Source organism: Typopeltis vanoorti, chromosome 15 (assembly GCF_054136105.1).
Source record: "Typopeltis vanoorti isolate ZY-2024b chromosome 15, IOZ_Tvanoo_1.0, whole genome shotgun sequence".
Classification (NCBI taxonomy): domain Eukaryota; kingdom Metazoa; phylum Arthropoda; class Arachnida; order Uropygi; family Thelyphonidae; genus Typopeltis; species Typopeltis vanoorti.
In genome coordinates, this window is record NC_143563.1 from 78614763 (window position 1) to 78628003 (window position 13241).

A 13241-nucleotide genomic window follows, 5' to 3' on the forward strand; every position below is an offset into this window, starting at 1 on the left:
CCAACATCTTCAGAGCACAAAACCGGTTTGTCACAGTAATAATAACAATAATTTGGTATAACTGGAGGACTAGTTTAAAAAATTGGAACGAACAACACCAGGAACTAAAGTCTTAATTAAGTGCCATCTATGTTGAAAAAAGAAAGAAAACAAGTATTAATTAGATCTTAAAATGACTGTTCCCTAGATTTCATTACAATTTATCAGCATTGTAAATTTATACAGCCATACATATTGAGGTTTGGAGTATGTTTTGAAGCTTCTTTTGATTCCAAAAACAATCTCTCTCTTTCTGACTTATGACTTCTGTATAGCACTTTTGTTTTCTTCCATTTGATCCTGTGTGAAAGGGTATCCAAGGCATGATTTGCTAGACCCGACTTGCCATAATGATAGCACCAGATGTATTTTTTATGTTCACCAAGGCAGATATCAACTTCTTCCTGTCTGTCCATAGTAAGCCAGGTTACAAGAACAGGGCACTTCATAAACTCCTGGATGTGATAAAGTGGAGAGTTTGTCCTTAGGTGAATGGGTAAAAATTACCAAGTTTGTAACCTCCTAGCTGATATTTATTGTGCACTCTAGATATCTTTTCAGATGTGCTTTGAATGTATGGGATGATAACAGTTTTACTGCAGTCAAAATAGGAAATGGAGGGCATCTGTGGAGAGCATTTAGTATTTTTTTATCTTATGGAAATTAGAGCCTGGCTTAGAAGGTGTTACTTAAGTGAGTGAGTTCAGCAATAAGAGCATTGTCATTGGAACAAATAGCTCTGACTTTGTGAGTTAGTATTTTTAGGATAGCATACTGTTGAGTTGGATGATGGTGGGGCTGTTTGTGCAAATATCTCCCTTATGTGTGGGTTTTCTATGAACAGAAAAAGATAACGAACCATCTGGAAGATGTGTGAGTAGTGTATCCAGGAAGGGCAGACAGTCATTTGTTTCCTGTTCCATTGTGAAGTGGATTTTAAGGTGTTGGCTATTTAAATGCACTAAAAATGTATCCAATGTGTCTGGACCATGTGACCAAATAGCAAACGCATCATCAATATAGCTTAGCCAAACTTTTGGTTTGGCTATGCTATATTGATATACCATACTCTCAATGTCAATAAGTATGTCTGTATAAATTTACCAAAAATCTGAGAGATAGTCATTTCAAGATCTAATTAGTACTTGTTTTCTCTCTCTTTTTCCAATATAGATGGTGCCTAATTAGGACTTAAGCTCCTTGTGTTACCTGTTACATTTTTTTTAAACTAGTCCCACTGTTATACCAAATTGTTGTCGTTTCTCTGTCATACCGTGACAAACTGTTTTTGTGCTCTGAAGATGCTGGATATAATACCAGAAAAAGATCAGCAAAGAAGTTAATAAATGCTAATTATTTTCTTATAATTCTGTATTGTCATAGTTGATTTAAAGTTTGTTTTCACATTTCACCAGTTCTCTGTGGGCATTCTTGGTTTGCAGATAGTTTCTCACATAAACTAGTAGAAATAAAAAAATATATCAGCAGTTATTCCCATGACTTTTTGTTGTGGTACTGAGCAGCAACAGTTTAATATAAGTTTGGACTCTTGGGAGTATTTGTACAACCTCCAGAAACAGAACGAATATTTATGCAGGAAACCTTCCCCCCCCCTCCACCAGGGGCATGTATTCCTGGTGTGCTAGGTATGCGGTGAATACCCATGGAATAGTAATATCACCAATATTATTATTTTGCATTTATTCCTGTTAACGATTCCCCTAATTGTTTTCTGGCTTTGTGTGATTCCTATAATTAAACACAATATATTAATGCCTTCATGAAGAGGACACTTTTCAACACATCACATGTGTTAATAGCTTGGGTGTGCAGTCACAAACACGGACACCTTTGAGTCCTTTGAATAGAAGTAAAGATGTTGCAGTGGGTCAAATTCTTAGCATTCCAGTGGTTTGAAACCACCCAGAAGGTGATGCAGGGTGTGCACTGAGACAATAGAACCCAGCAATCAGTGGCTGTGATTGATTATTGTGTCAACCAATCCAATTAAATGTTGTCATTGTCACGAGTTGCTCTGTTTTTGTTTTCTGATTTTCATCTGTTTTGCATATGTGAATTATGAACTGATGTGTTTAGGACACCGATATAGACGAGTTTTTAATATATAATATTCTATTAATAATTTATAACTTTTTTGCCCATATTTACAATTTGAAACAGTGTTGCCGATCTACTGAATGTCACGTTTTATACCAGAGCTTTTGTGGATTGTATGATTATAGTCAAATAAGAAAAACCTCATCCTCCTCTTACAAATTTACTGTATTTACATCTTTGAGTAATTCAAATATACCAACCAAATATGGCATTCTCTTTCATTATTGTTTTCTAATATATCTTAAAACGAATGCATTGTCTCCCACTGTGTGTACTAAATCTGTGTAGAGTGTACACAGATTTAGTTATGATTAATTGATAAATTAAAGTATTGAAAGTTATCCTACAGTTAATTGCATTGGACCATTTATGATGAGCACGATACACTGTGCACTCTTAAAACTTTCATACATTGATAAAAATGCAATCATATGTTCAAACTGATGTGAATTTTGTAGCACAGGTGGAATAAGCCACATGACAACACACCCAACCTAAATGGGCACATCTCTCCACTCCCCCCACACAGACACCTCTGCTCTTACATTGTTTAGTTCTATTTTCTGAGTTTCTGTGTTCCACTTAATCTGAGAATACCCATGCAGTTGGTTCTCACTATTGCAAACAAAGCTATAGCAAACTTAAAAACTACAGAATAGTCTTGACCAAAATCATATAGCATTATTGTTGTTTTAAACAAAATTCACCCTAGCTAATCTCTGCTATAACTATTTCTTTTTTAAAATCTCATTGCCTTCATGAATTCATAGAATATGAATCTTTTATAGTCTTTTATAGAGTCACATCATGTATAAAATCTTTCTTTAAATGATGTGACTGTTATGCCTGAAATTGGTGAAAGTATGATCATTCATTTTTGTAGGCAGTGACAATGCATGTGAGAACTTTCACTAAAAAGTGCAGGTACAGAATGTCAGGCAGGTGATTATAATAAAGTGAGAAAGCAGCTCCTTGGCATCAGAAATTTCATTATAGAGGGATCAGCAGCGCATGTAATGAAGTCAGAAGATGTCTGAAGGATGGAAGGAAGGAAGCATGCATGAATAGCACTTTAAAAGCTAAAGTTGTATAAAAAGTTTTGCAGATATGATATTGCCAAAAGAGTAGTGATGAGGTTAAAGAGCAGCATAAAGAGTAAGCCCAGGGAATTGACTGACATGGTGAGGAAAGCCAAATCAAATTATGAAGATAGAAGATAGCCAGGCTAAGAGAAGTTTATCACTGTGTAGCAAGTAAATGGAAGAATGACCTTAGAGAATGTGGACAAGAGGAAGTTATCAACTGCACTAAAATAACACATGTTAAGTGTTCACTTTAATAAGGTATGCTTTCCACACAGGCCTGTTAGCTCTGTGGTTGAGGAGTAAATTGGATGAAAGAATTAATGAAATGACTTAGAGATGTTAAAGCTGTTGTAAGAATTTGATCTGAATACAGGATGGGATGTTAAACGAAAACTGCATGGGTGCTGAAGAAATATACAAATGAGTTAGCAATGCCTTTGCCCTGGTTGTTCAACTTGAATCTCAGCACATGCATGATTCCTAATGGGTGGAAGGAGAGCAAAATAATTTTGTCATATGAGGGTAGAAGAGCTACAACAGAATTGTGGTATCTCTGTTGGGATCAACAGAGTTAGAAGTTGGAAGTTAGTATATCTGGTGGAATCAACAAAGGATTATTGGAGATGCTGATTAGCAATTGCAGCAAAAGTTGGTAGAGAGTACTAGGATTTCCTGTAGAGGACAGCATGATTTTTAATTTTAATCTTGTTTTAGCAATTGCATATATTCTATAATAGAATGATAGCAGAGTTGTATATCCCATGGTCAAATGCTTGAATTTTTGCAAGCATTTGACCATGGTATATTTGAGAGGGTTCCACATTCTTGTGACATGGATAGGAAAGTGGCTGAATAAGTTTTCAGAGAATAATATATAGAAGAAAGTTATTTGATAACAGTCTAAAAGAAGGAGGCTGGCTGGTGGTATACCATAGAGTTTTCTCTTGGGCCATTGCTGTTAACTTGTATATTAAATATTTGGGTAGTCTAAGTATGATATCCAGTTATTTGTTGATGATGCTGTGTTGTGACATGGATAAGACAGTAGCTGAATAATAGTTATCAGAGAGTAATATATAAAAGTACATTACTTGATAACAGTCTAAAAGAAGGCGGCTAGCTAGTGATATACCATAGTTTTTTGCTTGGGCCATTGTTATTTAACTTGTATATTAATAAAATATCACTGTATCTAGTTATTTGCTGATGATGGTATGTTGGGATGGGACATATATGATTGGGCATCAATGCAGGCTGACTTACAATTAATTCCTTTGGCAAATGCTAATGAGTGTCAGTTTAATGTTTTCAAGGGAAAAGTTATTTATTTTGGACTGAGGATATTGCATACAGAGCATTAAACTTATTATTATTATTCTGGATCTCCATGAAGTTAACTCATTGTGGGATGCCCATTTTAGACAACATGAAGTTTATCATACCACTCCTAAACCCATTTACTATTTGCGTGTTCACCACTCTATCATGCAGACAATTTCAATGATGGTATGTTGGGATGGGACATATATGATTGGGCATCAATGCAGGCTGACTTACAATTAATTCCTTTGGCAAATGCTAATGAGTGTCAGTTTAATGTTTTCAAGGGAAAAGTTATTTATTTTGGACTGAGGATATTGCATACAGAGCATTAAACTTATTATTATTATTCTGGATCTCCATGAAGTTAACTCATTGTGGGATGCCCATTTTAGACAACATGAAGTTTATCATACCACTCCTAAACCCATTTACTATTTGCGTGTTCACCACTCTATCATGCAGACAATTTCATGGTTCAGCTGCTTCCATGCAAAAACGCCATTAGAATGTTAGAATTTTTTAGTTTATGATCTAAATTTTTTATTTTTATTGTGAAAACATAAATTTTTACAGTCTGCACATGTTTATTATAATTCATTATGAAGATTTCAGGATCGGTGACATTAATATAAGCTAATGTAACCTTTCAAAATTTAAACAATAGTTCTAGATTTTTATAATTTCATGCTGACTATGGAAATTGGCAGGAAAACAGAAATATCAGCTGTGTTCTCAGTTGATATTGTGTTTTTGGTAGTGATACTGTAGAAGAGATTACACATTTATAAACATGCCTAAGGCATTTTTCATCATTTTATTCTTTAAGAGGATTTGGTTCAAAATACTTGAAAAATAAATTGTCTTATCAGCTTGCAAAAAGGGAAGAATCTACATCCTTTCTTTTAGTGTTGCACAGTGATCAGCATTCATTTTAGAAATTATGGACTTGACAACTGTGTTATAAATAACTCTCTTAATTTCCCGACATTTCGATCTTCATATTAAGATCATTATCTGGAGCATATACAAATATACAGGACAAGTTGAGTTACATTACATACAGTAAGCTAGAGAAACAATGATTTGATCACAGGTTATTCTACTGGCATGATCTCTAGTGAAAGAGGAAAAAAAAATTATTTAGAAACTGCATCAAGCTAAATTCTATTTATGATAACATGAATAAACATTCTTTCTTATAGACAGTTTTCCTTCAGTAGCAATGATGTTCTATTTTTAGCATTACAATTGTTATTTTTGATTTAGGATCCTGGATTATCTATAGTCCTGTTTATAGTTAATCTTAGAGAGGAAGGTTTTGTGGGTTGAATATGTGCCTTCCATATGTTTGGGATTTTTAAACCATCATTATTGTTCAGATTGGGGTGGTTGATAATAATCTCACAGGCTTCCTTAAATTTGCATTCATACCATGTTTTGGTGTGATGTAGACAACTATAGTGCTTTTCTAGTTAATTATATGTAAGGTGTTCAAGTGCATGATCAGAAAGGTCAGCTTCACTATAATTATTATATTTAATGTGTCATTTATGTTCTTTTTGTCTGATAGGAATTGTGCATTCTGTTTCTCATAGATATGGTATGTTACAGGTGCAATAAATACGGTATACTCCAGGGTGGGCCAGTGGAGAGAGTGGGTCTTTGGATGAGCTGAGCAAGCTTTTTAATTTTGCAGGAGGTTTAAAGGTGGCTTTGAGGTTGTATTTTTGTAGTACTCTGTTTATTTTATCTGATGTCCCTTTAATGTAAGGAATGGTTATAGTTTGGTTTGTCTTTGTTTTTTATTGAGGTCTTGTAGAGAATTTTGTTAATAGTGTTTTGGCTGTACCCATCCCCCCCCCCCCCCAAAAAAAAAATGGGTACAGCCAAAACACTATTAACAAAATTCTCTACAAGACCTCTACAAAGACAAACCAGACTACAAAACTATAACCATTCCTTAGATTAAAGGGACATCAGATAAAATAAACAGAATACTACAAAAATACACCTCAAAGCCACCTTTAAACCACTTGCAAAATTAAAAAGCCTACTCAATTCATCCAAAGACCACTCCCTCTGCTGGCCCACTCTAGAGTATACCATATTTATTGCACCTGTAACATACCATATCTATGGGAAACAGGACACACAATTCCTATCAGTCAAAAAGAACATAAATGACACATTAAATATAATAATTATGGTGAAGCTGACTTTCTGATCATGCACTTGAACACCTTACATATAATTAACTAGAAAAGCACTATAGTTGTCTACATCACACCAAAACATGGTATGAATGCAAATTTAAGGAAGCCTGTGAGATTATTATCAACCACCCCAATCTGAACAATAATGATGGTTTAAAAATCCCAAACATATGGAAGGCACATATTCAACCCACAGAACCTTCCTCTCTGAGAGTAACTATAAACAGGACTATAGATAATCCAGGATCCTAAATCAAAAATAACAATTGTAATGCTAAAAATAGAACATCATTGCTACTGAAGGAAAACTATCTATAAGAAAGAATGTTTATTCATGTTATCATAAATAGAATTTAGCTTGATGTAGTTTCTAAATAATTTTTTTTTCTTTCACTAGAGGTCATGCCAGTAGAATAACCTGTGATCAAATCATTGTTTCTCTAGCTTAATGTATGTAATGTAACTCAACTTGTCCTGTATATTTGTATATGCTCCAGATAATGATCTTAATATGAAGATCGAAATGTCAGGAAATTAAAATAGTTATTTATAACACAGTTGTAAAGTCCATAAATTCTAAAATGAATGGAAGAATCTACAATAATCCTTCAATTATCCAACCAGAGTGGGAGAGAAATTGGTGTTCGGGTAATTGATGGGTTGCTTAACTACATGTTTAAGTATAATTACATGGTAATTATACTTTCAGTTAAGAAAGTATTGCCAGCCTGGCTGGCCGAGTGGTTAGCATATCTGCTTGCCGGCCAAAAGGCTGCTGGTTCGAATCCCGCTGTGGGCATGCATGTTTGTGATTGTCTTTGGAAATACTAGTGATGGTGGTCGGCGGTAGATGGCATTGGTGTAATTGTGGTCAGTTGGTGGATTGAGTGGCAGAGTTGTGGAGCAGGTGCCCTCCCTTGATAAGTCTTTGGACTTCCTAGAGGTGTCTAATAATAATAAAAAAGTATAATTACCATATAATAATTAATTTTCAGAAAGAAATTGGCACACTAATCTTCAAGGTCTGGTTAATTGAATGTTTGATCATTTGAAGGTTGGATAAGAGAGATCTCTGTACTTAAGTTATGTCTTTGCACATTTTGTTCAAATACAGAATGTAGTGCTTTAATTACACAGCAGTTTTTTTCAAAGTAAAATATGCCATTAATGTGACAGACCTTACAGGACTGAGAGTTGCCATATGTCTTCCTCCTGCTAATACATTGTAATTTTTGTAATGATATATTAATAAATTTTATACCATAAATAAATACATTTTTCATATCTTTTTTGTTTATTGAAGAAAAAACAAAAATGCTAGTACTATACAGTGACTACAGTAAATAAACCAATCAATACAGCAAGTACAGTGAATGACAATTCATTGTTTACAAATGACTAAATGATCCAGTTTCACTGTAATTAACTTGTATAGTATTGAAATCAAAATGTTCTCAGTACAAAAATATGTGATGGTCTATTGTATGTACCTTATGAAAAAAATCAAATGAAGTTTTTCTTAGTAAATTTGCATTTTTCTGCACTTATGCCATTTTCTAAATGGTTTCTAAATACACAACAAAATTATGTATATAACATAAATTTATATTATGTGGGAACATCATACATAATTTGTATTGTATTACACTGCATGTGTGTATATATGTACAGTGTTTATATTTTTGTGGGAAACATTTTCAAGAACCATATTCAACTTGCTGAGAAAAGACTAATGAATTTACATCAATTGCCTTAGTATCCCATAAAAATTAATTAATTAGCATATGATGATACAGTAGTCATGATTACCATATGAATAGTCCAGTACCATTTTATGAAATCCAACATGAACTATTGGTTATAATGTTTTTTTGTCTGTCAGTTGCGTGTGTTCTCCTGGCCAGTTTGCCTGTTCTGAGGGACAAAAAAAAACTAAGTTTATCGGATAAAAAAACCCTCTACCTCCATATGAGACCAGATAACTCACCTTTAGTCGAAAGAGACCAGATAAAGGTTCCTCGCATCATAAGCAGGAATCGAACCCAGGTCTTTCTGACCTGGGTTCAATCTATACTGACTGAGCTATGGAGGTTCTAGTATTCCATAATGCAAAGCACATACCCTTTTGGATGTGCATAATTAAGCACCTCCATAGTGCAATTAGAAGAATGACAGTACATTGCGCCCTTCGATTAGAAAAGGCCTAAGTTCGATTCTCATCATGATGGGAGGAATCTTTATATGGACTTTTTCAATCAAAGTAAGTTAGCCAATCTCATACAGAGGTAACAAGGTTTTTTCTCCTGGAAACTTGGGTTTTTTCATCTTGCATACAGATAAATTGGCCCTTCAGAACACACACAATTTAAAAACAAAAAATACTAGTTGTGGTGGTGGTGGTAGTGGATGGTAGATGGCATTGATGTAGATGATTCGTAGTAGAGGTTCGGTGTGTAGTGGTGAAGATGGAAAGCTGTACAGTAGGTGTCCTCCTGCGATGAATCTATGGACTCCTTGGAGGTGTCACAAATAATAATAATGCTATGCATTATGAGAAAGGCCACTACCCAGACTGGTTTTGTCCTTTATTCAGGTCTCATCTATAGGATCCAGACCTAGAAGAGATATCAAGGTTGAAGTAATGCAAAAGCCATATATCCATATGATGTGTATAAGGTGCAAGCTTTGCAATACGAGATTGTAATGCAGTTGATATGAGGTCATTAGCATCTATATACAAGCATGAAGATATTTCATGCACAAAGTTTGTTTGTTTACACTTTGATAAAGAATTAAACAAGAATAATTTAATTTCATTTATAACCAAGCAAAAAACTTTCTATAATTTTCAAGAACCAGCAAACTAAAAACGTTTACACATTTCTGATGTCAAATTTCTGAAAAAAAAAAGAATATACATATATATTATTATTATTATTCAGGCCTCCAAGGAGACAAAAGACTCATCGAGGAAGGTCCTTCCTAAGACATAAAGTCTGTCAAGACTCAAGACTCAAGACTCGATGAGTCTTGACAGACTTTATGTCTTGACATAAAGTCTGTCAAGACTCATCGAGGGGAGGTCCCCCCCCTGAGAAACACAAAGTCTATCATACCACTCTTTAAACTCACTGACCATTCTCGCTCCCACCACTCCATCAGGCAATGCATTCCACGACTCAACCACCCTCCACACAAAGAAACCACTCCTTACCCTCTTGCTCACAGTTTCCTTTCGTAACTTCCAGGGATAGCCTCTTGTCATCACTCCTTCCCGCTGTTCAACCAAGCGAAAGACCTCCCCAGTGTCAACCCTGTAACCACCTCTCAACAGTTTAAAAGTCTCAATCATATCACCTCTCCTTCTTCTATCCACCAAACTCTGCAGTCCACATTCCCTCAGCCAATCCTCATAACCAAAATTGTACAGTCCTGAAACCATCTTTGTCATACGTCTCTGTACCCTTTTCACAGCTAATTTATCCCCTTCAAATCCTGGGGACCAAATCTGAGAACAATAGTCTAAGTGTGGTCTAATCAGAGACTTATACAACGGAATGATAACTGTTTTATCTCTGCAGATCAGTGTCCTTCTCATAATTGCAGCAATCCTCTGTGTTACCTTCACCACCTTTGCAATATGTCCCCTAAATTTTAGGTTTCTATCAATCATCAACCCCAGATCTCCAGATCTTTTGTCTCCCCTACTCCCTCCAGTATAACTCCTCCCATTTAGTATGCAGCATCCCATTGTTGTTTCCAAAACCTCAAGACCTTACATTTTGCTGCATTAAACTGACACCCCCATTCATTTGCCCATCTATCTAGCTTATTCAAATCCTCTTGCAGGACTACCACATCTGCACTATTACTAATAATCCTTCCCAGCTTCGCATCATCTGCAAACAACTGAATATCCTCTTGCAATCCACTGGCAATTTCATTGATATAAAGGTTAAACAATATAGGTCCTAGTACTGAGCCCTGTGGGACCCCACTTGTAACCCTCTGCCTCCTTGAAACTGCTCCACCATACACAACTCTCTGATACCTATCAGACAGCCAATCCTGAATCCAGTTGACCAATCTGACACCGAGACCCATGTGCTGCAACTTAAATATCAGCTTATCATGTGGCACCCTGTCAAATGCCCTGTCACGCATCCTATCTTGAACACCACGGATCATTGAGTCGCCATACATTATACCTCTTACCATTCCCTCGCTCCTGTTGTTTCCATTCTCTCCTCTTCTTTCATTCCCATAACTCTCTCTTCTACTGTTTCCATTCTCTCCTCTTCTAGCACTCCCATACATCTCTCTCATTCCCTCTCTCCTACTGTTTCCATTTTCTCCACTTCTAGCACTTCCATATCCCTCTCTCATTCTGTCTCTCCTACTACTGTTTCCATCCTCTCGTCTTCTAGTATTCCCATACCTCTCTCTCATTCCATCTCTCCTACCGTTTCCATTCTCTCCTCTTCTAGCACTTCCATATCTCTCTCTCATTCCATCTCTCCTACTGTTTCCATCCTCTCGTCTGCTAGCATTCCCATACCTCTCTCTCATTCCCTCTCTTCTACTGTTTCCATTCTCTCCTCTTCTAGCACCCTCATACCTCTCACTCATACTCCCTGAATTCTCTCTCTCTCCTACTCTGATTCGCCTTGCATTTATCTCTTCCATTCTCCTAATCTTATCTTTCATACTTCTGCTCTCATTCACAAGGCATTCCACCTCCTCTTTCAACTCATATATATTTTTAGAAAAAAACACAATTATTTAAATTGTATTTAAATAATTGTGTTTTTGCATTTTCCAACACAATATGTTGGAAAATGCAAAATTTGACTTTTTTAGGTACTAAAAATGTTATATGTGAATAAGCATTATGCAATTTGAATAAACTATTTTCGTTTAGAAAAAAAAATTCAAAACACTTTTACATTTCATGTTATAATCATGAAATAATTATTTACTCTTACATATAAAGTGTTTTGCATTTTTTTTTGCATGAAGAGTTTTTTCTAAATGAAAATACATCATCATTATCATAAAATACTTGATATGTATTTTCTCAAGATGTGCACAGGATAATGGTACTACATAATATTTGTGTACCTCTTCCAGATACAAAAATTAAATACTGTTCCTTGTTATATGATTTTTTGAATAATTGTATTGAAAGAAACATCTGATTCTGACCATACCAATTTGGACTGAATTCAGATTGTTTCTAAAGTTTTTGTTTTTTCCATAATTTTTCTTGCTCTTTCCTCAAGTATGCTTGCATAAATCTTGCCTCAAAACACTCAGTAGGGAAATTCTTTTATAATTCTCAGTCACTTTTATTTCTCTTTTAACAGATCTTAACTCCAATCAGAAATTCATCCCTCTGACTGTACCTTTTGATTTATGAAGTGTAGTACCACTTTAAAACTTTTATACTTCCATATTTGAGCATTTGTGGTTAAGTATCAATATCAATCACAGTGTTACTTCTCACCTAGTCATTTCTCTGAATCTTTGAGATTTGTGAGCAATCTCAATCTTTCAATCCTGAATCTCTCCAACCTAACCTTAGAATACTTTTGAATTGGATTTAAACGGTATTGATGCGAACACAGATTGATAAGAAAATAACTATTTATTAACTTAAAAGCTAATATTTCGCTGGTATTATAGCCAACATCTTCAGAGCACACAAAACAGCTTGTTACAAATGCGAGACAACCACAATTCGGTGTAACAGTGGGCTAGTATAAGTAATTGCAGCATGCAACATAAGACTAAAGTCCTAATATAGCGCCATCTAAGTTATATATATTTAAAAAAAAAAAAAAAAAAAATCCAAAGTTTTGAAAAAAATATAGTAGTCCAAATAGTAGTCCTTAAAAGTTTGGAAAAAAATAAAATTAAAATAAATAAATATTAATTTAGTCTTAGGATGACTGTCTGCCAAATCTTTAGTAGATTTATACAGCAATACTTGTTAAGGTTTGAAGTATGTTTTAAGGCTTCTGTTGATTCCAGGAACAACCTCACTGACTTGTAGAAGCTTCTGTGCAGTAGTTTTGTTTTTTTCCAATTGATCCTCTGTGCTGGGGTATCCAAAGCATGGTCTGCTAGACCCGACTTGCCATAGCGAAAGTGCTGGATATATTTTTTGTGTTCACTGAGGCATATGTCCTAAGACTAAATTAATATTTATTTATTTTAATTTTATTTTTTTCAAAACTTTGGCCTAATGTTTTTTTTTTTTTTTTTTTTTTTAATATACATAACTTAGATGGTGCCATATTAGGACTTTAGTCTTGTGTTGCATGCTGCAATTACTTATATTAGCCCCACTGTTACACCGAATTGTGGTTGTCCCACATTTCTAACTGTCTTGTGTGCTCTGAAGATGCTGGATATAATATCAGTGAAATATTAGCTTTTAAGTTAATAAATAATTATTTTT

At 34.9% G+C, this 13241-nt stretch overlaps 1 protein-coding gene across 3 annotated transcripts in view; it reads left to right on the forward strand.

The window, feature by feature from the left end:
• LOC150098917 (polyamine-transporting ATPase 13A3-like) overlaps nucleotides 1–13241 on the forward strand; it is a 434948-nt gene that overhangs the window by 267433 nt on the left and 154274 nt on the right. The gene's annotated exons all lie outside the window — the stretch shown is intronic.